Consider the following 23965-nt stretch of genomic DNA (forward strand, 5'->3'; position numbering starts at 1 on the left):
CTCGAACAGAGTAAACCGGGTCAACACAGATTCGAATTCACCCAAAAACAAACCGTTACAAAGGAAAACCCGTTACATGACCGTTACAACGACTTCGTAACATCCGATACGCCTAAAAATAGGTTTGTAACGGCCGATAAGAGGTTCGTAACGGACTACACTAGATACGTAACGGCCGAAACTTTTTAATTTTCGGATCCGATATGTATCCGATATATCGGATATCGTAACATATCACAATTATCGTAACGTAACGGCCGATATCCACGTGTAACAAACGTGTCCCGCCAGCGTGGAATACGCAGGAGTACGCATGAAGCACACGGCAAACGCCTGCCAAAGGAGTCGCAAACGAGTGACGCACGCGTGGCAAACACGTGGCGCTCGCAAGTAGCATGGGTGACGAAAAAGTGGCGCTGACATGGTTCACTCGCATCGCACACGTGGCGTCCTTGTACAATACTTATTATGCTTATTAATTATTACTTATATTGATTATAAATTTATCGTAATTATTAATAATTATTATCAGTAATTATTGCTCTAATTTATTAATTAGTAAAAAATTAATTAATTAATTAATTAAATCTGTATTACCAATTTTATATTATTAGTTAGTACTCATTATCGTGTTTCTTTTCTTACTTAATACTTATTAATCATTACTTATATTAATTACTTATTTGTATTTATTATTATTTATTAAGATTATCAACGATTAATACTCCGAACTTATTAATTATTTTTTAGATTATGGTGCCGCCTCCGTTTCGAAGAACGCGGTGGCTGTAGAGACAAAAATCACCATTGGAGTAGCCGATCTGGTTGTCGCCTCCGACGATGTCTAAGCAGAAAAGGGTAGAGCCAGATAATCTTAGCGATCTCAGCGATTTACGCAGAGGTCTAGACCGGGCCAACTCGGTCAGGTTAGTTACCGTTACGTGGCCGATTGGAACAAACCCGGCCAAATAAGGGTGTGGCTCGGTTTAACTAAATTTTTAGGAAGCAAAACGATAAACATTCGTTGCATGCGATAGGTTAAACACACCAGACACCTCGACTCAATCAGAGAAAACCGGGTCCACTCAAACGCGACTCAGGAAGAAAACAAAACATTACGTGACCGATACAACGATTTCGTAACGTCCGTTACACCGTTACATAAGGTTTGTAACGGCCGATATGAGGTTCGTAACGAATTACATAACATTCGTAATGGTTGAAACTTTCTAAATTTCAGGCCCGATGACGTTACGTATCGGCCGATATCCACGTGTGTCAAACGCGTCCCGCCTGTGTCACGCCTGTGTGGCTATCGCGTGGCACAAGTGAGATGCACGCCGTCCTAGTGGCGTGCACGTGGCGTCCTCCTCTTGGTGTACGCGCATGCGTGGCACGGGTTACACACATAAGCTGACCGCATGGCGTAGGACGTTCACTCATGCACGCACGTGGCACCCTGGTCCAATTACTTATTATGTTTATTAATTATTACTTATATTGATTATAAATTTGTCCTAATCATTAATTATTATTATCAGTAATTATTGCTCTCATTAATTGATTAGTAAAAAATTAAATTAATGAATAAATTGAAATCTGTGTTAACAATTTTACATTATTAATTAATACTCATTATCGTGGGTCTATTATTATTTAATAATTTTATTAATTACTTATTTATACAAATAATTTGTTATTATCATTATTTGTTATTATTATCAACGATTATTTCTGTAAATAACCAAACTTATTAATTATTTTTTAGATAATGTTGCTAATATTGTTTAATTAATTATTACTATACGTACTTACAATTACTCTATGGTGATTAGTTCTATTAATTATGGAACCATTATTATTTATTCTTATTAACTATTATCATAAAAAGTATTCCTCCAAAATCGATTACATATAAAAAATAATTAGTAATTGTTTTTAAATATATATTACAAATATCTATTATAATAATTTCAAACTTAATAATTATTATTACTCTATTAGTACTCAATAAGTATTAAATTAATACGTTTTAGTTATGACTTCAATTAATCAATAAGTAGAGATTTATTATATTTATTAGTTGTTATAATTTTTTACTATTATTATAAAAAAATATTACTGTAAAAAATCAATTATTTATTCATTAACTAATAAATAATAACATAACTATTTAACTATTAATCAATTAGTATGTAATAAATTAGTAATTACGGTACTCCATTAGGGGGGCCCTAAATTTGGGAATATTAACCCCAAACTTTTTTCCTTGGCGCAAACATATTAAATAACTCAATAACATTAATAAAGAATTAAAAAATAACAATAAAAAATAGTAAAAATATTAAAAATATATGTTTAATAATGAAATAATTCCTAACAAAAAACATTAAAAAATACTTCACGAACCTGAAGGGTCAATGGTAAAGTGATGGTCCCAATTTGATTTTGTGGTCAACAATTGGGCAATGATGGTTCGAACGACAGAAGGAGTAAAAAAAAACTGAAATGGTCTGGTGCGACTCGAGAGGCAACATTCCACTATAAAAGCTCAAATTTGATAAAAGTTGGTTTCGTAAAAAATACCACCATTTTGAAAATGCGCCCATCATTACTTTTGAATTTTGGTTAAATATTTTTTGATTAATAAATGCTCTTCCAAATGAATTAGGTGAGCGAGGCGAAAGGAGAGGAGAAGGAAAGAATAGGGGATGAGAGGCGAGAGTGTCGAGCAGGGAAATTTCACCTAGGCTGTTGATCAAGATTGAATAGCAAGAAATCCGATTTAGTATTTTTTGCACGAAATCAGGTTTTTTATTGGATCACCCGTTCATATGTGTATGTGTGTGTATGTGTATAATTGCTATTAGACTACAAAAAAAAATTATGATCCCCAAGAACATCAAGCGATAAAAGAAATGCCCAAAGAGTTTTCCAAAATTTTAACCAAAAAACTTCTCAAAATTATAGGTAAGCAAAGAAACAACACCGTTGTACATAAGAGGAAATAGCATCATCTGTTGGTTGTGCGTGACAACATTTGCACCAACATAGCCTCTTCTCGTTTTCACATTTCTCCCGATCGACTTAGATTTTCAATATTTGCAACTTTTAATATGGCATTTTATCCAATATTTTGTTTTCTTCCTAAAGTTAGCTTGAAAATAGGCATAATCATGACAAAAGTACGAGAAACAAATGAATAAACTAACAAAAAAGGTAGAAAAACTTACAGAAGAATACTATATGTACATAATAAACATGGAAACAACCATCCAGTTAAGCATGGTTCCAGTATTATTTAAAGAACAAATACTAGGATGATGAACCTTGCTCAATCAAGAGGCTAATTCAGGTGCATTATGATGGGTTGAGCAACACTATTGCAAATAGAAACATTTTTCAAAAAAAAAAAAACCATTGCAGTTGGGACGCACCTTTTATAGAAATTATTGTGACATTCAATAGTGTGTTGATAAATTAAATAAATTACTAAAATAACTTAAGTTGCTAATATTTCATTTAGTATTAATGATGTAATTAATTATTAATTTAAAGTTGAAATAATAAGTTAATTGATCAACAAATAGTTTCAAAAAATAAACATTATTAAAAAAAAGAGCGATGTCCATGGGAGACCTTTCTCCCTCTCACAAAGTAGAACACAGGAGGGGGAGCTCGTCTTCTTCTTGCCATCACCTTTTTGTCACTAAAATTATTGAATGACTATACTATACCAACCTTTACAAGTTGGAAAAGAGGTGGTCCTCCTCCCATCACAAGAATGGGAGGATGACCTTGTTAGAGAGGTCTATCGAGAGATGGTCGAACAGTTATAGCTTCGATTCATCAACCAAGCAGTGAGGTTTTTGAGCTATTTGATCGCTTGTACCTCCTTTCAGGAGGTAAAACAGTTTACTTCGGGAAGGTCTCAGAGGCTTGTGAGGTGCAATGCTGCCCTTCCTTAATTAGTCTCTTAATTTGTAATGTTACTGAGAAATGTTTATATTTATATAATACATGTGACTGTTATTATTTTGTGCATCTGCAGTTTTTCGCCCAAGCAGGGTTCCCCTGCCCAGCGCTGAGGAACCCATCCGATCATTTTCTGAGGTGCATAAACTCGGATTTTGATAAGGTGAAAGCTACTTTAAAAGGATCCATGAAGTTACGGGTAAGCATGCATGCATGTTCTGAATCGATTATTATGTTTTCTCTTTATTTTGCATCGGTTTAAGTATTAATCAGCCCTTTTTTGAATGGATGATCAGTTTGTGATGTCTGATGACCCTTTGGAGAAGACAACAACGGCTGAAGCAACCCGCACCCTGATAAACTTTTACTCCACTTCCCAATATCATTACTCTGCGAAAGAGAGAATTGAGGAAATCTCCAGAGTTGTAAGTGAATTAAGTGATTTCAAGTACTGAATTGAATTGAAAAAAAATGGTAAAAGGTAGATATGGTAGTAGATAGTGGTTGTGGTCTAAAGTCGAAAGCCTAATATATTTAACATTGGTGGGGTTGATGGCAGAAAGGGACTGTACTGGACTCGGGAGGCAGTCAAGCTAGCTTCTTCATGCAGGCCTACACCTTGACCAAGCGCTCATTCGTGAACATGTCCAGAGATTTTGGTTATTACTGGTTGAGACTTGTTATTTACATTGTGGTCACCATCTGCATCGGAACCATCTATTTGAACGTGGGAACCAGCTACAATTCCATCCTGGTATGAAATGCATATATACAGCTAACACAGCAATTCCATTAAGTTTTGAAATATTGAATTAACCCCCTCGTACGCTTCACGAACAGGCAAGGGGTTCATGCGCCTCATTTGTGTTTGGGTTTGTCACCTTTATGTCCATTGGCGGGTTTCCTTCGTTTGTGGAAGATATGAAGGTCTGTGGAGACAATTCTATTTATATGTATATGAGCGATCTGCCATTAGTTGATTGATTGGTTGATTGAGTGATGAAAAATTGCAGGTTTTCCAGCGAGAGAGGCTCAATGGTCATTACGGCGTAGCAGCTTTTGTCATCGGCAACACCCTATCTGCTATGCCTTTTCTAATAATGATAACTTTTATATCTGGAACTATATGTTATTTCATGGTTCACCTCCACCCAGGAATCGTCCATTATATATTCTTCGTGTTGTGCCTCTATGCAAGTGTTACCGTCGTGGAAAGCTTGATGATGGCAATAGCCAGCGTCATCCCCAACTTCCTCATGGGAATTATCATCGGCGCTGGAATCCAGGTGTACTTCCATATGCTCTCCTTTGCTAATCTCACTCAATTTTTCCACTTTACTGCTTTGGATCTCTCTGATTGCTGACACTGTTTGGTTGGCATTTGGTCATGACGCCCGCTACAGGGAATTTTCATGCTGGTTTCTGGTTATTTTAGGCTCCCAAAGGACATACCAAAACCAGTCTGGCGCTACCCCATGTCTTATATCAGTTTTCATTTTTGGGCACTTCAGGTATTATTATTATTTCTCTGTTATGGCATCTTGTTTAACGTAGACATTAAATTAATGTACGATGGCTGTCTCTGCTTCAATTTCAGGGCCAATACCAAAACGACCTAAAAGGTCTTCTTCGATAACTAGTCGCCTGAGATGCCGAAGATCCCTGGGGAGTAAATCCTCAAAAATGTCTTCCAGATTGACGTGAACCGTTCCAAATGGTGGAACTTGTCGGTTCTCTTCAGCATGATTGTCATCTACCGCATCTTGTTCTTCCTATTGATTAAGTTCAGCGAGGACGTGACTCCATGGATGAGAGGCTACTTAGCCAGGAGAAGGTTTCAACAGAAGAAACAACAAACAGGGGACAACTGTACTTCCGGACCGCCTTACGCAATCGCCTTCTCTCAGGGCCTATGCAGCGACTTCCACCAACCAGCCGACGGCAATGCCTGCCAATAGACGTTAGACCCAGCTGCCTCTACTGTAAACGTACATGTACACCATCAAACGTACTGTGCTATCTAAGCTGTGCCCATGCATGTCACTAGCTACTCGTCCATCCATCGTTTTTCCTTCTGCTACTGCAGAGAATTTAGTAGAAGCTTTGAATTTCACCATGTTCGAAAAGTAATGTCAATAAATTCAATATTCAACTAAATTATTGGATTTGGGAACTGATCAAATACTTCACATAACATTAGTTCCAATTTTCTCTGCAACATTACCAAGAACTTGTGGTATCATCCGCCTGGCTTTGTCCTAATCATGCATCCAGATACTGCTATCCCTCTCTTTCTTGTCATCAACCATCCAACCTTAATTTTGTCCAACATTTTACTTCTTTTGGGAGAGAATGCACTCAACCGGCCGGCCACATGCCTGCATGAAGTTTGAAAAAAGTACCACTACTGTAAGATTTCCAGAGGGAGATGATGCTTACTTATATAACCTAAACCACATGCCATAACAAAATCCTGATATTTTGCTGGAATCTTGTTTGCACCCTTTGTGAAGCCTAATGGAATATACTCTTCTGGAACAAGAGGATTAGTCAACTCATCTCCAACCATCTCAGCTGAAGGTTTATTACATGACCATCCCTTTCCAAGATCAACCTTGTCCTCAAGGTTGAGAGATGGAAACAGATTGATGTCCTCCTTGGCTTCCCACGTTGCATCTTCTAATGGGTAATCCTTCCCACTTGTTTGCACCCTTTGTGAAGCCTATTGGAATATACTCTTCTGGAACAAGTGGATTAGTCAACTCATCTCCAACCATCTCAGCTGAAGGTTTATTACATGACCATCCCTTTCCAAGATCAACCTTGTCCTCAAGGTTGAGAGATGGAAACAGCTTGATGTCCTCCTTGGCTTCCCACTTGATCAAGAGCAGGGGAATGGAAGTCTTACCAAGTAGCAGTGTACGTTGGTTTAGTATAGCAATTGGTTGCAAGATTGGCTGAGTAGGAGTGGAAGTAGCTGGAAAGGTTGTGAACGATATGGCACTGTAACGGAAGCCTGCAGACCAGGCTTCCATCACTGGAACCGACGGATCACCGAGCAAAAAATAGTTTTTTTTGTATAAATACCATTGTACACTTACGTTATAATCATGGTGAATAAAAAGTTTTTCAATAAAAACTTACATGGTATTAGACGTCATCGATCCTCGTGTATCTGATTGCCCTTTTTTTGGCGAAAAGCTTCCCCGAGCAACCGCTGTTGCCAACCTCTGCGCGTCGGCTCTGGCACAGGCATAGTCGCCACCCCTCAGATTTCGTCCCGACACAATGGCCCACCAGCGTTCCGCCACCCTCTGCCTCTGCAACCTCATTGTGGCGCCGCTTCCTCTCCCAAGCGACACCTCTTTTGATTTTATTTTTCTCCCCTTCAAGCCCGAGGGCTCATTCCATCTTGAACCAAACCAAATCGTCATCCGACCCAAGCCAAGACCTCGGGTTAGCATCAGCTCGTGGTTCAACCTTGTGTCCAGTTCAGTTCACTGTTATTTGAAAAAAAAAATCAAACCTCAATGGTTGCTGACTCTATTTTTCCTTTTCTCCCCTTTCAAACTCTCATTCGCATGATTACCATTAAACTCTCCTCCACCATCTATCTCCTCTGGAAAAGCCTTCTTCCCCTTCTTGAAAGCCAAAATCTCTTCGACTATGTGAACGAAACCCTCGCACCACCACCTCAATTTGTCATTGCAAATTCTACTACTCCTACTATCGAATATATAAAATGGACAGAAATGGATCAACGCTTTCTGAGCCTCCTCCTTTCCTCTCTCACCAAGGAGGCAATGGCCAAGCCGTTGGCCTCTCCACTACACACAGTCTAGCTCGCATTAGAAAATGCATACAATCATCGGTCGAAGGCTCGAGAAATCCGTCTCAAAGACAATCTCCAGTAGCTAAAGCGTAGAAATCAATCCGTTGTCACTTATACCAGCGTTTTCAAGGGTATCTACGATCAACTTCATGCTATCGGCATACCTGCCGTCAACACCGACAAACTCCACTAGTTTCTCAGTGGACTCGGTGCCGAATTTTCCACTTTCTCCGTCACACAAATGGCCCTCACGCCTCTCCCCTATTTCTCTGACCTCGTCTCCAGAGCAGAGAGCTTTGAGCTTTGTCTCTCCCGTCGCTGCTTTAATTGCCGCGTCTTGTGGATCGGACCGGTCGACCTGCCGCAGATCTGGTCAAACCCATGGCCGAACCAATGGTTTTGGCCGCCATTATGTGCCCTTATTTTGAATAAGGGCACCACCCTCCTCGTTGTCAGATATGCCATCTTGACAGTCACTATGCTAATCGATGCGACTAACATTATGTCTGTAATGAGTCCAGTGAGTCTCATACCCATCTTGCTGAGGCTTTCACTGGATCATGCACTCTCACTAGATCTGTGCCCTCCGACTGGTTCTTAGACACATGCTTCCGCTTATATGTCCAACAACGCATCCAACCTGGATCAGTCTGCTCCGTACATGGGTAATGACTCTTTAATTGTGGGAAATGATGCCTCCTTACCTATCTCACATATAGGTATTCTCTCTCCTACCCCAAATATTCAGTTGTTAAATGTTTTAGTTGTTCCACATCTCACAAAAAATCTTCTCTCCTTCAGTAAATTACCGACTGATTTTCCTTTAACCGTTATATTTACTAACAATCTTTTCACAATTTATAATCGTCTCACAGGAATGGTGGTGGCAACCGGTAAGAGAGATGGAGGCTTATATGTGTTACAGCATGGCAACCCTGCCCTTCTTTCTGTCCTTACAAATAAATCTTTACATGTTTCCCATGTTTTATGGCATGTTCACCTTGGACATGTAAATCATTTTATTCTTTCTTCTTTACATAAACAAGGACATCTCTAGTTGTTGTAAAACGTGAGGCTATTACGAACTATACGGCAATTCAACGAAGAGATTCTACAAGAAACGAAGAACACACAGGGTTTAACGTGGTTCGGCGGTGTGCCTACGTCCACGGATCGAGTGGTGCTAGAAATTTCAATAACTTCAATTAGGGTTACATAGTATGTATTTATACTAACCCTAGACGTACAGTGCAGTATAGAAATACCCCTATACAAAAATACTCCCCCAACTTGTATGAGCCATATACTTCAACAATCTCCACCTTGGAGAATATCCACCCCTTAGAAAAAAGAAAGTATAACCTAGGAGTCCACTTGTAACAATAGGTTGGAGCATCTCCCATCTAGTAACTGGAGACATTAATCAAGTCTAAGCAATGCTTGAACTTATTTGTAGTAACAGGCTTTGTCAACATGTCTGTTGCATTCTCAGAAGTGTGAACTTTTTCAAGCAGTAGTTCACCTGATGAAACCAATTCCCTGATCTTGTGAAACCTCACATCTATGTGTTGGTCCTCACATGATACACCTGGTTCTTTGCCAAATAAATGACACTCTCTGTCACAATGCAACTGAACTCCACCTTGTTGGACACCTAGCTCCTTGACCAACCCTGTAAGCCACAAAACCCCCTTTGCAGCCTCAGCTATTGCCATGTATTCTGACTCAGTAGTAGATAGTGCAACTATAGACTGTATCATAAACCTCCAACAAATAGGTCCTACCACAAGAGTAAATACATAACCTGTGGTAGACCTCCTATCATCCAAGTCCCCTGCATAGTCTGCATCTAGATATCCCACAATTGTAGGGTCACTCTGTTGTCTGTTAAACATGATGTCATAGTCTGTAGTACCCCTCAAGTATCTAAAAATCCACTTGACTGCATCCCAATGTTGTCGACCAAGATTTGAAAGAAACATTTTTTTTAATAAAGATGTATTAATAAAACAGAAGAAAATTACAAAGTTTGAGGGAGCATTTCCCTTACAACCAGTGATTGTAGGGTAGCTCCCTGCCTAGCAAGTACATCTGCCGCTGAATTTGCGGATCTCGGAATGTGGGTCCAACAACAAGAAACAATTGAGGTAATATCTAAAATTTCCTTAAATGTATCCCAATGTCTCCACGAAGGAGAAGACACTCTCTCACACCATCCAATCACCACTTTAGAATCCCCTTCAACTTGGAGGGGCCCACTACATCTTTCTTTGAAAACACGAAGACCGGAGAGGAGAGCCTGTAACTCTGCATTCGTAGAATCAGAAATACCAAGGGGGCCCGCATACGTGAAGAGCTGATTACCGGAATGATCTGAAATTACTCCACCATAACCAAAAATACCAGGGTTGCCAAGAGATGAACCATCAAAATTTAGCTTGAGATAACCAGGAGCTGGAGGAGTCCATTCTTGCATGACCGGAGGTTTTTTTCCAATGTGTATCAAAGCCAAGTTTCTCCAATTTTCACAAATGGAGGAACCCAGATAGGGAGAAAATGCTTTTTTTGTTAAAAGCCAAGTAGATATGTGACCACCACTCTGTCCGCAACCCGGTCTACAAATTCATTTTTAGCATCAAATCGTCTTCTATTCCGCTCATTCCGAAGCCCCCACGGGATGAAACTGGAACAGGCAGAGAGCATCATCTTTCCAAGACGCGGCATAGAGGTACCCAAGGGTGAGTTACTAAAAGTGAGGAGGTCCTCCTCCATGCAGAATTGAAGCCCAAACTTACCAAGGATGCTTATCCACACCTTCCAAGAGAAACTACAGTGTAGTAGAATGTGTCTGATAGTTTCGTTCTCAGAGTTACAGAATGGACATAAGGGATCAACAGAGGGGTGGCCTCTTCTTCGCAATACATCAGTCGAGAGGATTTTACCTAGACAGGCACTCCACACGAAGAATTTTACCTTTGGAGGGCACATAAACGCCATACGAAATTGATCCCATTCTCCCTCCATGCCGAATTACTACCGTTTAAAAATCCGTATGCCGATGAGACCGTGAAAGACCCCTTTTTATCCGGCCACCAAATGAGCTTGTCAGCCTCCCAAGGACGAATTTTGAACGAAGCGACTAAATCCAACAATCGGCTAGCTTCCAATGCCTCACTATCCGAGAGACCCCTTCTAGGATGGAGGCTCATCCCTCCCCCCTCAAAAGCTTCAGCTACTGATATTTCTCTGTGAGTGGTGAGAAGGAAAAGACTTCTGAAAGCAGTCTGCAGAGGTTTCGGCCCTATCCACAAGTCGTCCCAAAACACCCATTGAAGAGAGGTAAACCAAGATATGTTACGGGTAATTGACTTAAGGTGCATCCAAATATATTTGCCATCTCAGTGAGAACCTCAGGATTAACATTGAAGCCCATTAGGAAAGTCTTTCCCCAATTTACTTTCTGACCAGAGGCTAACTCAGAAAGCCCCAACACAACTTTAATCTTTATTGCACAATCAATGGAGCCGACTCCAAAAATGATGGTATCATCTGCATACTGAAGTAGGGGAGTTTTAAAAGCTGGACTGGAACTAGTAGGGGGGAGCCACCCAAGATTTCCTGCCGAGTAGAACATTGCAGATAGAAATTCCCCAATCATATTGAATAGAAGCGGGGAGAGAGGATCTCCCTGTCTAATTCCTCTGCTCCCTTTAAAATAACCACATACTGAGCCGTTGAGGAGGAGGGAGTACGATGCTGAACCCACACAACTTCTGATCCAGAATCTCCATTTGTTGCCAAAACCCATCTTTTCCATGTTCTCATCCAATAGGATCCAATTGACTCTGTCAAAAGCCTTTTCAAGGTCCAACTTTAGGGCAATTCTTGGGTCCTTATTGCGCTGAAAATGATCAATAAGTTTATAGGCAGCCAAAGTAGAATCCAAGATCTCTCTACCTTTCAAGAATGCGCCTTGCCCTTTGTGAATTACTGTAGGAAGGAGAGTTTTGAGACGATGAGTCAAAATTCTGGCTATAATCTTGTATGCACTAGAAACGAGGCTGATAGGCCTGAAATCCTCTGGTTTCTTCACACTGATTTTCTACGGGACCAAAGTGATAAAGGACGCACCGATACTATGGAACGTGATCCCGTTGTTGAAAAAACCATTAACCATGGCTATGATATCCCCCTTGAGACGCGGCCAAAATCTTTTAAGGAAATCCCCATTGAAGCCATCAGGGCCAAATCGGAAAGAAACTTGCTAACCACTCTGATAGCTTGTGCCAAATCTGGTCTTGTACAAACCATAGCATACATCAAACACCCCTGCACTGGCATATGGGACCTTTGACATGTCATGAACTTCGTCATCTGTCTTCGGTCACTAAGCGGTAGACAATCTGAAATGATTCGCCAAAGGTATACTTATTGGTTTTACATTACCTATGATGAACCTGTCCAACACCTTCTCAACGTAGCTATGTTGAGATAACCATAATCTCCTGGAAGCTTTGTCCTTGCTAATCTCCATCCCAAGACTCTTCTTGGCCACACCCAAATCCTTCATGTCAAATTCTCTATTCAACAAAGTCTTCAACTTGTTGACCTCACTCATACCCTTTGCTGCAATCAATATATCATCCACATAAAGTAGCAGAAAAATAAAAGAATCATCATCAAGGTTTTTCACATAAACACAACAATCATACTCACACCTTTCGTAGCCAATCCGGATCATGTAAGAGTCAAATCGCTTGTACCACTACCTCGGAAACTGCTTCAGCCCATAAAATGATTTCTTCAAATTACAGACCAAATGTTCCTGTCCAGGGTGACTAAACTCTTCTGGTTGCACCGTGTAAATTTGTTCCTCCAAGTCACCATGAAGGAAAGTTGTTTTTACATCCATCTGCTCCACTGCATGTCTGAATGTGCTACTAACGCCAACACTGCTTTGATGGAGGTGTGTCTGACCACATGGGAGAAGACCTCATCATAGTCAATCCCTTTCCTATGTGAGTAACCCTTTGCTACTAGACAAGGCTTGAATTTTTCCCCATTGTTTATGATATTGCTTCTTTCTTCTTATACACCAATTTGCACTCTATCGCTCTCTTTCCCTCAGGAAGCTCCACCAACTCCCATGTCTGGTTTTTATGCAGAGACTCCATCTCCTCCACCATAACACTCATCCATCTACTTTTCTCTTGGCTTTGTACTGCCTCCTGAAAAGTAGTAGGATCCCTGCTACTAATAATAAGAGCATAAGAAACCAAATCTTCAAAACCATACCTGGTAGGAGGCTTGATAGTGCGTTTGGGTATGGTTGTGGCTATACTGTGATGTTGCTGATCACCTGAGCTAGAACTCTCTGCCATGGTTCTCTAGCTCCACCTGCATCACATGATCATTGGTGCTGCAATTTTCTTGCACCTGTTTCTCTTCTTCTTGAGTATGCTGCAACATGTTTTTTTTATTTTTATCAAAAACTACATCTCTACTGATCACCATCTTGTTTGCCTTTGGATCCCATAGCTTGAAGTCTTCGGATCCCAGAAAGATACATTGTCTAGACTTCGCGTCAAGCATCGACCTCTCTTCACTAAAAACATGTACATAGATGTACATAGGTTGGACAACCAAACACTCTCAAACTAGAGTAGTCTACCTCACTGCCTGTCCACACCTCCTCTTATACTTTCCCATCTAGTGTTGATCTAGGTGATCTGTTAATCAATAAACATGCCATATTCACTGCTTCTGCCCAAAAGTTCTTTGTAAGTACTACATTCACCTGAAACATCTGACTCGTTCAGCTATTGTTTTGTTCATCCTTTCTGCCACACCGTCTTGTGGTGGTATCTTGCATACTGTGAAGTGTTTCTTAATCCCATGTTGCTCACACAACTCCTTGAACTTTGAATCTGTGTACTCAATACCATTGTCTGACCTGAGGCATTTAATCTTCCTCCCTGTCTGGTTTTCTACTTCAATTTTCCACAACTTGAACTTGGTAAACGTTTTTGACTTGTGCTGCATGAAGTATACCCAAACCTTTCGTGAGTAGTCATTAATAAAGGTCACAAAATACATGCGTCCTCTTCGTGATGTTACTCTTACTGGCCCCCAAACATCTTAATGAACATGGTAAAAAATCCCCTTTGTCTTGTGTGTGGCTGCCTTGAACTGCACCTTATTCTGTTTCCCAAGAACACAAAACTTGTAGAAATCAAGCTTGTATATCCAAATAAGAAAAAACTATATTTCTCTTCCGTTTTCTCTTTCATCTTCCATGGGCATCCAATAATATAAAATAAACCTCTCTTTTTTTCTTTCTCTCCGCTTTTTGTGTTCCAAACACAGCCTAAGCATAACGAGGCAATTTTTTTAGTAAAATGAAATTAAAAATATTATTATTTATCTTAACCTTAGGTTTAAAATAAAAAGGCTAAGGTCACGCCCCTAAGGCTGTGTTTAGAACACATAAAGTGGAGAGAAAATAAAAGAAAGAGAAAGATAAAAGAAAAGAAAAGAGGTTTCTTTTCTCTTGTTTGGATGCCCATGAAAAATAAGAGAGAAAATGGAAGAGAAATGTAGTTTTTTTTGTTTGGATACACATGGAAAATAAAAAAGAAAATAAAATTAGTAATATTTAAAATTTTGGATGATAAAAATTTCATCTCAAGTTTCTTTTTCTTTTCTTTTCTCCCCAAATTCCATTATTTTGTGAGAGAAAAATTATTAACTATGATTTTGTCTCTTATTTTATTTTCTCTTAATGATTCTCTGTTGCCAAACAACACAAAACATTTATCTCCCCTTTTCTTTTCTTGTTTGTGGGTTCCATACAGACGCTAACTGGAAACATTGATTCCATGAAAAGGTAGAAGTAGTCCTGGTCATATGAGTTTCTAAAAAATCTTTTAAGTTGACATCTTATTCTCTGAACTATATAAAATTTTATTAAAAAAATTTAGTAGTTATTGGTCTAGTTCAAAGTACTTGATAGAAAATTCATGCTTTCGTGTCTCCCAATCTTGTGTTGTTGAACAAGCATGGGATTGTAGTTGGACGACAAGATAACTATACCATTATATGTCAGAGTTTGATATTATTATTACATCTTTTTACGTGTGATTATGCCCAAAACGGTTCCAAGATGCTATACGTGTTGAGGGTTTAGGATTTTGGGGTTTAGAGTTTAGGGTTTTGGGGTTTAGGGGTTTAGGGTTAAGGGGTTAGGGGTTAAGGGTTAGGGTTTAGGGTTTAGGGTTTTATAATTTTATTATCCTCTATTTGAATTATTCTTAGGAGTAATTATTTTATTTGTTCAAGGACATTTTTGTTATTTTAAGTCTCAATTAGGGTTTCCAGTCATTATATATGTGAACTGTAAGACTGAAGAGATAATAGAGTTTTGGAAAATTTTCCCAACTGGTTCCCTCTTCTCCCCTCTACTCTCTGCTCCTCTTCTTCTTCTTCCATTCTTCCTCTATTCACCTTCATGACAGGAAAGACATACCTAATGCCGCATCAGTTGTACAATGTGATGGGCAGCTAGAGCTCGTTTTGAATATAAAAGCACTATTGAACTTATATGAGATCTGTGCCATCAAAGTGCCACTTGGGGAAATTTTGGATTAATAGGCCTCAATCTTAGTGGTTACATGCAAAAACAAATGGTTCAAATACTAGGTAGCAAACCATTTCAGCTCCCCTCATCCTATCTGGGATTGCACTCTTTATGGTAGAGCAACTAAACAACATTGACAAACAATTCTGGACAGGTGTCAGAGAAGACTGGACACATGGAAAGGTCAGTTACTCTCACAAGCAGGCCAAACCACACTAATCAAAGCTATCTTAGTGGGTATCCCAAATTATTTCCTGTCCTCACTATCTTGTCCAGCAAATGTGGCATCCAAACTGGAAGCAACTCAGAAATTTCCTATGGTGAGGTAGTTCAAATTAATTCAAATACCCAATGGTCAAATGTGACAAAGTGTTCACAAAAGAACATGGTGAACTGGGTATCAAAAATCAAAACCATGAAGGAGGCACTACTATCAAAGTGAATTTGGACATATGCCACAGAAAAAGGATCACTATGGAGAAAAGTAATTGATTCAAAGTATGGTGGGAACCCTCAGCATTGGCTACCCCCAAGTGACAATTTCAGCATACAATCGCATATGGAAATCAATTCTGAAGCAAAAACCAAAATTGTAACAACACCTCAGATTCGATGTTAGAAATGGCTCTTTAGTCAAGTTCTGGACAGATTGTTGGGTGGGGGATAGCCCACTATGCTTAGAATTCCCGAGACTATTCAACCTTGCTCAGAACAAACAGATTTAAGTGCTGGAATCCAGACCTACAGAAAACTCATGGGAGCTGGAATTTACACCTAAGGAGGAATCTAAATGACCTTGAAACAGAGGAAGTAGCTAAGTTACTTGCATTACTAGAATTGGCACACTACATTTTAATTCAGGGACAAGACGAAATAATATGGAAGGCCTGCCCCTAGTCAATTTCTCGGTAGCCACTTTCTACAGATGCCAGATTACCCCTCCCCAAATCAGGCCCCTAGGCCCCAGTCTAGTTGGGAAGCTTGTGGCCCCTAAAAAGGTCATGCAATTTCTATGGGTTGCTGCTCATGCAAAGATACTCTCTTGTGATGAACTAACTAAGAGAGGACAGCAGATTGTAAAATCACTTTGAAAGCTTTGGTGATGAGGAAGAGAGCTGTGACCACATTCTCATACACTGCCAATTCAGTAGATTGATTTGGAGTGTCATACTTCTAAAGTTTGGCATCTGCCTCTGTGTGCCTCTATCACTCAACCTCCTTGTACAACAATGACGCTCATGTCCCTTGGCCTTCTATGGGAAAGCTCTATGGAAATCATTTAGCAGCAGTCCGTTGGCACCTGTGGTTGGAGAGAAACAGCAGAACTTGTGAAGCCAAAAGCAGTTCAATCAGTGGGTCAGTGGGGTCATAGAAAAGGTACTTCATAGCTCATGATTATGGGCAAAGCCTCCATGGTGTACCCCCTTTCTCAAGCTCCACCATTAGGAAATTTTGGGGAAAAACAATCCATTTTGGTGCCCCTAAACCAAAGGTGATGGTAGAATGGCAGCCTCCATCATCCTGGTGTAAAGTAAACTTTAATGAATCCTCTAAAAGAAATCCAGGGCCTGCTGGAGTGGTAGGAGTTTTCAGAAACAGCCAAGGGCAAGTCTTGCCGGCCTTCTTAGGTCCAGCCGATTGCTGTTCATCTAATGTAGCAGAATCCTAGCTCTTTTGGAAGGCATCAAGCTATTCAAACAACACCTCGGAGGCCCCTTAATCCTAGAGGGCGACTCCACACGTGTCATCGGCTGGGGCAGCAAAAAGAATTCAGCTCCCTGGGCTATGAGAAAGATCTTTGATGAAATTTCAAATCTATCTGATGAATGGCACATTGCCTAGAGAAAAATTCCTAGATCAGCCAATTCAATTGCAGACAAGATTGCCAATTCTGGAGTCACCAACGCTGCCATCTGTACCGTATCCTCATTTGACATCTAGACAAGGTTATCTAGAGCCTGTATCCTACATTGTATCCTTTGCTGTACCCGATGTTGTACTAGTTTGGCTTTATAGCTCTCTTTAATAAAAGCTTTGCACCATTTAAAAAAAAAAGAACAATGAGAACACCGATGACAATTGGTGGATGATACATGACACCGGAAAAATCATCCGGCTATCATGCAAAACACACACTAGCACCCTACACATTTGGGCAAGAAATGTTCTCAGTTAAATCTTGGATTCTTAGACACGTGTTTAGGCACACTTTGACAGAGCATGAGCCACAGTGAGAAGAGCTGTGTCCAATTGATTTGATGACCATGACACAAGTGCAATTGTTGAGGAAAGACATGAGACACGTTCTGAAAAAGGAGCTAGCAAATGAAGGGAAGAATGGAGGAAGGTTCAAGCAGCTTATCTCAACTTTAGATCCAACGCTCATAATGCTGTTTATAACATGAATCATTGGGGCAAGATACCATTAAACAGGTTAATGAAATTCTTACTGCAATTCCATCCTGCTAAATATCTAATTCTTTGCATTGAGAAAGCCACGTAGATCTAACTTTTGTTAACATGAACAGACCTCAAATGCAGCTATAGCAAGAACAGGGGAACAATAGAACTAAGTATAAGCATAGAAGTATTGAACACAAATTACACATCTGTAATGGTGAAAAGGTTAAAAAGTCTTAAAAACTTAATAACTCTAGACAAAAAAGTAAAACGTGCTATCGAATGCCTGGAGAGGGCATCAAGTAACCTCCTCTAATATAAAACTTTTATAATAAAAATTACTAGAACTAGGACTCTGATTTTCCTAAGAACTTTACTTAAACTAGACTCAAGGGCTTCAAATAGAAATTAATAATTAACTCAGTTGGTAGGTAAAAAAGTCTACCACTGTACGTGTAAATGTTCTCTACTTCCCAGGCGAGTTGCCTGAGAGTGATAGTTGTTTTGGCTGTGATACATGAAACTATTTGATTGACACAATTATTAGTTTCTTCACTTTTCTCGGTTTTTTTTTTTGTTAATAACAGTTCTTTCTTTAGCAATCAATGCTAGCTCTCACTGGTTAGAAGATCCACTCTAAATTAAAGTGAATGGGATAAGGTAACATCACTTGAGTTTATTATCATCATACGAAAGTGTTTTTTTTATGAACTATGAATTGATCCAATTCCTACCACTGTAGCACTGGGGCTGGAGAAACCCACCAGCTGGGAAGCATGAATAGAGACTTTGTGCCAAAGTCGTTTATTTCTGCAATTCCAAGATGATGAAATTCATTCAACAACCAACATGGGTATTCCCAGAAGGATTTATTATGTAGGAACAAAAACAATAACAGGAAATTCACACACTTCCCTCAAAAAAAAAAAAAAAAACACTGGAAAGGGAATCTTCTATGTTGTGAATTTGCTAACAGGGTCATCTATGCTGAGATTGCAGGCAGAGCCTACAATGACTTACATGATTGTTCTTCACTGGAAATTCTCTTCAAAAATACCAAATCAAGCTGTCAGGACTGCCTTAATTTATCATTACCATTTATATCACTAAATTAAAGTGAAATTAAAAGGAGAATGTTTCCTATGCCCCTGTATCAACATGAAATAAAAAATAAGCAGCTGGACATCTCTTGATAAATAATTTTGATGAACATCTCCGCGAAATCATCTCAGGAAAATAAAAAATTTCGTTGATAGACAAGTTCGATGTGCAACGGTGACTGCTTTGTAAGTCTTTGATTAGTCACATTCATAGAGAAAACCCAAATGAGTTAATAGACTCTCCTTCATATAAAAAACCAAATGAATTTACAGACTCTTCCTTTTTCTAAGCCTATAAAAGTAGCAAATGAGTCAAATATGTGCTAGCTCTTATTGTTAGACAAAGGAAGGGTCACCTGCAACTGCAAAAACACATTTCTAGCATCCCATCTTGTTCACCAGTCAGCTGCATGCTTTTTCCTATTCAAATGCTGAGATGCAGGCCCAAATAAGTGTTTTTCCTCAGTGTATGCCTGCAAAATAATTAGAGTATCAATGTATGCTTGCAAACTCTGATTCTGGGCTCGCAATCTGAAAGATCGAGCTTTTATTAAAGAAATACAAGAAACATTGTTCTTTGGAGGTTGAACAACAGAAATATAAGAAACATTAAGTAAAGAAGAAATATTCTAGGGTTGAAGAAGAGATCATAATCAACATGTCTGCATTGTCATAGCTTCATGACAACCCTACAAAATAATTTGTGTGAGCCATCCTCCTCAATTTGCACTAGCATTAACTAACTCAATCAAGCTACCCTTCTTCAACTTTTCCTAACTACTTTCATCCAGGTCAGTTATAGAAATTGTCAGTGGAAAAAATAAATAAGCACGGTGGTTTAGTTGTTAATTTTGAATGCTCTATATGCAGGTAGCTTAATAGTCACTCATAGTCATGCCAAAATCTGCTCAATCCCACAACACATAAACGACTTTGCAAGGAATCGAACCCAGATTCTCCAGTTAAACCAGTGGCTTATCCATTTGGCCACAAAGTCTTATGTAATGAATTATAAAAGGTTTGATATTTAATCAAGACAAAGATAAAAGAAGGTTTCATAACATATGAATTATGCCCAATGTATTATTCCAAGTTCAGAAAGGACATCAACAACACCTAACTTAATCAGTGTCACTATCTGCTGGTTATGCTCATGTGTAACAATTAGCTTTCAAAGAGGACAAATATGATAACCAAAACCAGCCTCAGGATCCACAAGCATCTCAAGCACAATTGCCTAGAATATATAAACCCTGCCTGTAAAAGTATCTCCAAAATCAGATAGTCCACAATTTGATTAATTCTTTCCCAGAATCAGATAGTACACAATCAGATTAATTCTTCGCCACAGTTTGCAATTGTGACCAAAAGATTCTATTTCTGTAGAATTTTTAGTTATCTAAAAAATATTTGATTCAGCTTCTCAAAAATGTGGGTAGAGGACATCTCCAGTTCAAAAGAAACCAATCCCAGTTAAGGATTACTTCAATATCAGACAAATACATTAATAGCCAGTTCAAGAAGATCAAATCCATGGATTCTGGAGCAAACTAAAGTTCTGGAGAAGTTACATCAGCTCACATGAACTTTGACATTTTTAAAGTGTCCATTGATGCTTTCAACAGCATCAAGACCAAATGTATTATCCACTCAGCATTCAGAAGACAAGACCAGGCTGCCTGTACATGATATTGACTAAGATTTCCTCTTTATTGCTCATGGCCTTCACAACAAGCATCAATTTTTCTTGCTTCCATTTCATATCTTGCAGTCCTACAAAGCACCACATTACCAGAAACTAGTGGACAGTTTTCTGTTCTTCTTTCCTTGTTGACACAGGATCGAACAATTACCTATAACTACTTATCAGGCCCAACCTTCTCGCAACAAGCAGCATCGGATTAATTTCTATAAAAGTTTTGTTTACTCGTTTTCATTCAAAGTAAGATGTTGCCACTAGTGTTACAGTTGAATTTGATGCATTTGAAAGATACATCAACAAGTTATTCCTCGATGCTTGCTTCAGAAAAGTAAAAGCCACATCCTCAAGATAAAGAACTAGTCTCCAGTTGTAGAGTGGTCACTGCAAAGTAATAACTGGCAGATACAAGACACTACAATCCTCACATATGTACAAATGGTCATTGACAAGTTATCATGTGACTTCAGCATGAAAGAAGTAAAGCAAATCTTCATGACAAAAGAAGACCTCAGTATTTTATTAGAAAGAAATAAACTTTATATAGTTAATTCTTATACTGATCTCGGGTAATACCATTTCTGTTATCCTTTGCCTTTTCTCCAATTCTTTTAATTCATCTCATATAAGCTTGATTTATTCATGATGATGATATTTTGATTTTGGTGGCACATAATCTACTTCTCTAGTGACATACAATCTGTACTTGATGCCTGAACTGAGGCAACATTCGTTTCCACACTATCAGTGTAACCATGAAGTGAGCATTAAAAACTCTAAAGTTAATTCCCTCAATTTAAAATTACACAATTGACAAAATCAGCCTACAGTTAGTACCTTTATAAAAATAGTATATTCCTTCAAATACTTCCATTGTATATCAATACACCCATGGTAAACTGGTAACTGAGCATATTAATGATATATAACAGCATAGAAATAGACCATCAATTTATGGCCAAATTGTATTATTTCAAGAGTAACAAAACATATGATAGTTTAAAACTAAAAAATATAGATTGCAAATTGACAAATTTTAGAAGATTAAAACACAATTCTCCCAACAGAAATGACTACAGATATTGGCCACAGAACGTACACAATTTGAGCAGTTTTATATAAATCTCCATACATCGAGATTCCATTGGCAGAAGCAGTGGATGCAACAGACCCCGGGAAACTGACAGTCAAGTTCTGAAAAGATAAGGCTCCATACCAAGTTCAATCACCCACAATGACACTGGAAAAATGGTTTCATATGAGCCTCTCCAAGATAAATATACAGAATGGAGAAAGCTATGAAAATCAACCAATAAGAACCCATCTTTTTGATCTCCTTCCTGCACACTGCTGGAGGAATGCAGACTTGGGTTGACAGTATTTTAAAAACTGGAATCCTTTTTAAAAAAACTGCACTCACTGACGAAATTAATCAAAAACATAAGCAGATGAAGCAAAAAAAAAAAAAAAAAAAAAACCAAAGCCGAATAATCAGACTGCAATGGGAATGAGTCTAGGCGAGTTTGATTAAGCGTCGTACGTACCTTGCGATGGAATGGCAACCAGACGGCGACGGCGTCACCGGAGACGGTGGAAGAGGGCAAACAGAATGAAAGAAGGGATAAAGGATGAGGCGCCGCTGGGAATGAGTGGTGACGGCGAGGAAGAGGAAGAGGACGACGGCGAAGAGAGGCGAGGCGAGACTACAAGGTTAGGCGTCGGCGGCGGCGTCCGCATGGGTTAGGCGAGCGATTAGGCGAGCGGGGCGAAATGAGAAGAGAGGGAAAGAATGGGCAACGAGTGGCGAGCGGGAGAGTCGAGCGCAGCAGTGTAGCTCTGGTAGCCGATCTCGTCGTCGCCTCCGGCGATGTCAAAGCAGAAAGGGCGAGAGCAGGAGAGACGTGAAAAGCGGGCTAACTCAATCGTGACTCGGTCAATAAGGTACTGTTCGCGGTCGATTGGAACAGACCGGGTCAAAAAACAATTTTAGGAAGCAAAAGGACAAAAACTCGTTGCATGCGGTTGGTGAAACACACCAGGTCAACTCAAAAGCGACTCAGCGAGAAAACAAACCGTTACGCAGCAAAAAACCGTTACGTGACCGTTACAAGGACTTCGACGTCTGACACGCCGCAATTAAGAGTTTGTAACAGCCGATATGTGATTTGTAACGGACAACATTAGATACGTAACGGCCGAAACTTTCTAAATTTCATACCCGATATATCTCCGATATATCGGGTATCGTAACATATCGGGAGGATCGTAACGTATCGGTTACGTGTGGCAAACGCGTGCCGCCAGCGTCGCACCAGAGTGGCGAACGCGTGAAAAAAGTGTGGCCTATGCGTGGAGAACGCGTGGCGAACGCGTGGTGAACGCGTGGCGCACGCGTGGTTACCACGTGTAGAACGCGTGGCTTAGGCATGACGAGCGCATGGCGTAGGCGTGTTGAACACGTGGCGTAGTGACGTGTGGCACACACGTAGCACCCTCTTTTCATATACTTATTATAATTATTGGCTTTTATAATTATTATAATTATAAATTTATCCTAATCATTAGTTATTATTATTAGCTATTATAATCAGTAATTATTGCTCAAATTTATTGATTAATAAAAATAATAAATTGTAATCTATATGACCAATATTATATTATTAATTAGTAATCATTATCGTGTGTCTAAACCCTAAATTATTGTTACTTAATACTTATTAGTCACTGCATATATTAATTACTTACTTATATAAATTATTTGTTATTGTTATTATTTATTACTATTATCAACAATTATTACTATAAATTACTGAACTTATTAATTATTTTAGATTATATCACTAATATTGTTTAATAATTATTTTTATACATCATACTTACAATTACTCTATACTTATTAGTTATTAGTTCTATTAATTATATATATAGAATAATTATTATTATTAACTATTATTATAAAAATTATTACTCCAAAAATCGATTAAATGTAAAAAATAATTATATATATATTAAAAATATTGATTGTAATAATTTCATACTTAATAATTATTATTACTCTATTATTATATTTAGTAGTAGTTATTTTTTTTAACTATTACTCTAAAAGAACAATTTTTTATTTATTTCCTTATAAATAATAGCATAATTATTTAATAATTAATCAATTAATATGTAATAAATTAGTAATTATGGTACTACATTAGCTAAACTTAGATGCCCTAAATTGGGGCATATTATCCCCTTAAAAGGAACTAGAAGGGTCAATAGAAACGTGATGGTCTTGTCTTAATTTGATTTTGTCGTCTCCAATTGGGTATTAGTGG

The 23965-nt window shown here is 38.8% G+C and overlaps 1 long non-coding RNA gene and 1 pseudogene across 4 annotated transcripts; one reads left to right on the forward strand and one right to left on the reverse strand.

Annotated features, from left to right (window-relative positions):
• The first annotated feature begins 840 nt into the window (after window positions 1-840).
• Window positions 841-6044, forward strand: LOC137938591 (ABC transporter G family member 11-like; annotated as a pseudogene).
• Window positions 6045-6176: 132 nt separating this feature from the next.
• LOC137939545 (uncharacterized) lies at window positions 6177-22554 on the reverse strand. 4 transcript variants are annotated; one of them, XR_011109958.1, is made up of 4 exons: window positions 22187-22554; window positions 21742-21882; window positions 19300-19416; window positions 6177-6353 (listed from the first exon to the last, which is right to left on the reverse strand). It is a non-coding gene; the product is annotated as an uncharacterized lncRNA (long non-coding RNA). The 4 variants fall into 4 exon arrangements; XR_011109959.1 differs by lacking the exon at window positions 6177-6353 and adding an exon at window positions 18733-18888; XR_011109956.1 differs by lacking the exon at window positions 6177-6353 and having other exon boundaries at window positions 19124-19416.
• Between the last annotated feature and the right edge of the window lie 1411 nt (window positions 22555-23965).

The sequence above is a fragment of the Aristolochia californica genome, unplaced genomic scaffold, assembly GCF_029961685.1.
Source record: "Aristolochia californica isolate CCGP_79_NKW_82.1479 unplaced genomic scaffold, dmAriCali1.0.hap1 SCAF_8, whole genome shotgun sequence".
Lineage (NCBI taxonomy): Eukaryota > Viridiplantae > Streptophyta > Magnoliopsida > Piperales > Aristolochiaceae > Aristolochia > Aristolochia californica.